The following is a 5,550-nucleotide window of genomic DNA, read 5'->3' as shown; positions in this document are numbered from 1 at the left end:
GACATCTTGAATGACAGAGAGGTGATTTGTGGGAAAGCTATGCATGTGGTGGGCTGTTGGAATGATCTCTTCCTGCCATGGAAGGATGGGGCATGGGTAAGACATGAACATTCATGGAGAGCTCCCCTCATACAGTCAAACAACTTTCTCTTCTACATTAGAACATTAGCATTAAGGGGATGGAAAAATGGCTCAGGAGTTAAGATTGCATACTGTTCTCCCAGAGGACTGGGGTTCAGTTCCCAGAACCCACACCTATGGCTCACAGCTACCTGTAACTCTAGCTTGAAGAGGTCCAATGCCTGTAGCACACCTGTGCACCTACTCACACACAGAAGCAGAATGGTCCACTGGAGTTCAGTCTTGACATAGTTCAATGAATGAATGACTGCTTCATACATGAAGGTACCCACATACATGTTGCACACACACATGCACATAATTTTTGTTTGTTTTTCAAGACAGGGTTTCTCTGTGTAACCCTAACTGTCCTGCAACTAGATATGTAGATCAGGCTGTCCTTGAACTCACAGTGTGCTGGGATTAAAGGCATGTGGCACCACTGCCCATTGATACACATAATTTTAAGAATTAATAAAAGTCTTTAAAAAAAAGATGAGCTCATTGCCTGGGTGTAGTGGGGTATACCTGTAATCCCATTGCTTGGGAGGCTGTCTTGTATATTATTATAGGATCAGCCTTAATAATATACTTCCCAGGGGCTCAGAAGAGCACTACAAATGGCGAGAATTATTTTCGGGAAATGAATCTAAGTACACCAAGCTCTTTGTCCGTGTACTTTGTTCCTCTGGGATAAGATCCTATCTACACAGCTACGGTTCTGTACTCAAGCCTAGGTCCTTTCTTGTCTGATTTGTCTCTACCTTTATCTGCTGTCCCCTCTAAGTTCTATCTTAATTCTCTCATCTTAGTTCTGCCTCATCTAGGTCCTTCTCATCTTCTTCTTACCCATCTAGTACTTTCCCATCTGACTCTTCCTCATCTTCCATCTTGTCCTCAAGTTCTCCAGTCCTATCTTCCTCTCGTCTCCTTATACCTCCAAGTTCTTCCCAAGTCTCTGAGGTGTTCAGTTATAAACCCAAGCAATGGTGATCCTCTGGCAGAGCAAGGTCACCAGGCTTGAATTCTTACAGGGTCATAAAGGTAGGTAAGAATTTTTCTCAGGCAGTGACATCAGGCTTTCTTTTACAACCCAAAATGGGAGTGGTAAAGGGGGTGGTCAACTGAGAACTAATGATCTGTTAGTCAAGAAGGGAATTTATGTGCTCAATCTACATTCCTAGAAGTGGTTAGGTAAGAAATTAGGAGTCTATTGGTAAGGCTGTAAGAAAGGAGGGTCTCACCCTAAATTGCACAAGAAATAAAGCTATTCTCCTGACCTAGGAGACAAATGTTTCATTTGGCCTTGGATGCTTAAGTCTGTTCTTAGAAAGTACAGAGGTATCTCTGATAAGATACTTTTGTCCCTCCAGGGCGGGGATTGTCCTGGCCAGAGCGCTCTTACTGGTAGATGCCAATGAACCTCTGGACCCTCGGGGGTCCCAGTGGGGTCTCTGGGGATCTTGATGGAACCTCCAAAATGTTATGCCCAGATCAACCCCAGAGAGACCAGTAGAGACCAGAGATGTCCAGAATGCAACAGCAAGGTTTATTGCAGGCGGTGTGCAGTACAAGCCGGCAGGGAACTTGTCCCTAGGCACATCGAGGCAGGGAGGAGTCCCCCTTTCTTTGTGAAGCTAGCTTTTAAAGGCAAAACCCACAATCCCCCCACATTCCTTCCCCCTCCCTTTTCCCCTAATTAGTATTGGTTCCATTTTCCCAGACCTATATGTTATCTTTATCTTTCACCTGTTCAGCTGCTTTGTCAGGACTTTTACGAGCTGTCTCCGGGGTTCAGACATTCTGTCTCCAGAGTTGGGACATTTCGTGGTCAATCAGCCTCGCACCAAATAGTCAAACATCCTGACTTTGTGTTTTCGAGTTCCTGGGGCTGATATCACCATCTGGGAACATGAAACTGGCCTGGGCTTGTCTATTTTAAGATATCCTTTGCTTAAGCTTATTTTTCTCTGGAAAATAGAGTAGGGGTCTTACATCTTACAGAGGCTTCACAACAGGGAGGCTTGAACTGGGATTCTGGCTGTGCATAGCTGTCAGTGCAGAAGGTTATCTAAATATTCCAGTAGTAGAGGGGAAATAGTGCCCAATAAATGATGGAAAAACTACAAGAAACTCATAGCAGAAAATGGCGAATAATCAAAAGCCAAATATCACCAAGATTCCTTGAGCCTCAGCTTGACCTCTGGAAGGCCTTCTTCCAGGTATCAGCTTTGTCATAATCAGCTGAAATCCTACTTTATACATTTTTGCAGCTTATAACAAGGCTAGGGCAGGATGGTTACAAGTTCCAGCCTGGGCTCCATAGTGAGACATTGCTTCAAAACAGCTAGATAGGGGCTAGACAGAGGGCTTAGCTATGAAGAGCATTTGCTACTCTTCTAGAGAACCCAAGTTTGGATCCCATTACCAGATCAGGTAGCTCACAATTTGTGTAATTTCAATTCCAGACGATTATGCCCTCTTCTGGCCTCCTTGGGCATTGCACATACATATAGGTTTGCACATACAAAATATCCACACATATATTTTTTTTTTTGAGACAGGGTTTCTCTGTGTAGCTTTGCGCCTTTTCCTGGATCTTGCTCTGTAGACCAGGCTGGCCTCGAACTCACAGAGATCCACCTGCCTCTGCCTCCCGAGTGCTGGGATTAAAGGCGTGCGCCACCACCGCCCGGCTCACACATATTTTTAAAATTAAAAAAGGGTATGGAGCACTTGTCTAGAATTCACTAGTGAGGGAGTAGAGATGTGACTCAGTGATAAAACCTCTGCCTAGAATTCAGGAGGCTCTAGATCCAGTCTTTAGTATTGAAAAATAAAAAACAAAACTGTGAACAGAATTAACTAGCCATTCTCAGCTAGGCTTTTCCATCTGAAACATGCAATCAGGAGGTGGTTTGAGTAGCTACCTCTTGGTTTTCAAGGCTACATAACTAAAGGAATCCTTTTATTCCATGAGGGCATGGTAGGGTTTTTCTTCTGGAACCTTAGTTAAAAAGTCCAGAAGGGCTGGAGAGACGGCTCAGAGGTTCACTGGCTGCTCTTTCAGAGTTCCTGAGTTCAGTTCCCAGCAACCACATGGTAGCTCATACCATCTATAATGAGATCTGGTTCCTCTTCTGGTATGTAGACAGAACACTAAATACATATAAATAAATAAATCTTTTTTTAAAAAAGGAAAGTCCAGATATGTGCTTTCTTTGGCAGCACATATACTGTAACTAGAACTACACAGAGAAGATCAGCATGGCCCCTGCTCAAGGATGACATGAAAATTTGTGAAATGTTCCATATTTTTTTTCTTTTAATTATTTTTATTTTATATGAATTGGTGTTTTTTTGCCTTTATGTATGTCTGATCCCCTGGAACTGGAGTTCCAGGCAGCTGTGAGCTGCCATGTGGATGCTGGGACTCGAACCTGGCTCCTCAGGAAGAGCAGACAGTACTCTTAACCGCTGAGCCATCTCTCCAGCCTCCATAATGTTTTTCTTTAAAGAAAGAAAAAGCCCAGAAGAATTCTGTTGTAGCCTGAGGCTAATTAGGGGAGAGGTTAGCCTTCCATTGGTAGGACAAAAAAATATCAGTTAGGCTCAAACAAGCTAAACCAATGTTCACTAATCCCTCAGTGTCTGTTTAATGAGTAAGTGTCTGCTCATACTTCTTAGCACCTGTCATTTTTCTCTTTTAGATTCAGGAAGACATCAGGCGTAATGTGATTGTCCTGAGTGACCGGCACCAGACTCTGTACCAGGAGTCTTATCATTTACAGAAAAAGCTTTTTGTGTGCTTCTACTCTCTGGATGCCAACTATTTCATCGCCTTAAACTGGTTGGAACAGTATGACAAACAAATACAAGTAAAGCTACTTCAATTTTGCTTCTTCCTTCATAATGCAATTTTTATGTCCCATACCTAAAATGTCCTTGTTTCAGAGTGAGAGGGATGCCTCTGAATAAATTCATATTATATGTTCACTCATTCATTCATTGAGACAGGGTTTTCCTATGTATTTCAGGCTGGCTTCAAACTCACTATGTGGTCCAAGTTGTCCACCTCAGCATCCTGGGTGCTGGGATTACAGGCTATGCCCCCACAGCTGGAAAATCAGTTCATTTTAACACCTGGCTCCATGTTGGAGTTTGACCTAGATTAGTGACCCTTTTAGTACCAGGCCCAAAGAATACATGTTCATCATAAAGTAGACTGAAGGCCAACAAAATGGTCTTGGACTCGGGACTTCTATCATAAGTCCAGTATCTAGTACTAGGAAACCCCCAAAGCCAAATCCTTCCTCTATCGGTAAGAGGAAACAGACATTTTTCCTTACAGTGCACTCCTGGGAGATGCTCTTCCCGCTTGACCAGGCTTCTGTTTCCCACCTTCTTCTAGGCAGTACTGTGGATACAGGAAAAAAATAAAGAAAAGAAAAGGATAGTCAAGAAGATGAAATTTCCCATGATGGCTGAAGTGCCACCCATCAAATCAATGGTCCACGCGAGCTCCCATCGCCTGTTAATAGCTTACTGCGACGACATGCGCCTGCGGCTCTTTGGAGACCACCGTCAGGCATTCGTCACTCTGAGCACAGTGCCTTGTCGTTTCTCCATCAGCTGTCTCTGCTATGACTCAGAAACTGGGGTGTTGTTTTCTGGTACTTCGGGAGCTGTGATTACCTGGTCGATCTTAGCAAATGGCGAGGGCCTCCAGATGGCTCAAAAAGTGGCTGTGAGCGGTCGTGAGCTTGTACAGGACTTGTCCCTGAACTCATCCCTGGGCTTCCTGATGGCTCTGTGTGAGAGTGTGGTGAGGGTCTTTACCCAGGAGGGTCAAGGCCAGCTTAGAGAAGTGAAGACATTCACTTCCCTAACCAGCGGCTCCTCCCTCACCTGCTCCTGTAGCTGTGTTTCACAGAACACCTTCTACGCTGGAAACAAGAATGGAGAGATCCACGCTTGGGGTATAGATAACAGTAACTTCCTCCACAGCTTCAAGGCCCATTCCTCATCAGTGATGTGCGTCAACAGTCGGCCAGAGACCTACACCTTGTTCACGGCGGGGAGAGAGGGTTTGTTGAAGGAATGGAACCTTGCTTCCGGGAACTTGCTGCGGCAGCTGAATGTTGGCACAGGTCTGCAACAACTGCAGTTTATGGATAACAACACTTTCTTCTGCCAGAGTGCCTCTACTTTCTCATTGAATCGCCTGCCCCACTTTTACAGGCTCTTCAATATCTGCGGCTCTGCTCCGCAGAAGATACAGCGGGTCCTCTGTGGCCGTAACTGGACTCGCATCCTGTGTGCCACCGAGGACGGTTTACTGCGTTTCTTGTCTCCAGTAACAGGGGACCTCCTGGTTGTTACGTGGCCTCTGCTTATCATGGATAAGGCTGTGGCGTGGGTCTATCACTC

At 44.8% G+C, this 5,550-nt stretch overlaps 1 non-coding gene across 1 annotated transcript; it reads left to right on the top strand.

Moving 5' to 3' along the window:
• Positions 1-3,332: 3,332 nt before the first annotated feature.
• Positions 3,333-3,439, top strand: LOC128095723 (U6 spliceosomal RNA). The gene has a single exon (XR_008213335.1). It is a non-coding gene; the product is annotated as a U6 spliceosomal RNA (small nuclear RNA).
• The last annotated feature ends 2,111 nt before the right edge of the window (positions 3,440-5,550 follow it).

This window comes from Peromyscus californicus, unplaced genomic scaffold (genome assembly GCF_007827085.1).
Source record: "Peromyscus californicus insignis strain IS unplaced genomic scaffold, ASM782708v3 Scaffold_4__1_contigs__length_199733344, whole genome shotgun sequence".
NCBI lineage: Eukaryota > Metazoa > Chordata > Mammalia > Rodentia > Cricetidae > Peromyscus > Peromyscus californicus.
Note: the sequence above shows the minus strand (reverse complement) of the source record. Positions and strands in the feature narration are given on the sequence as shown.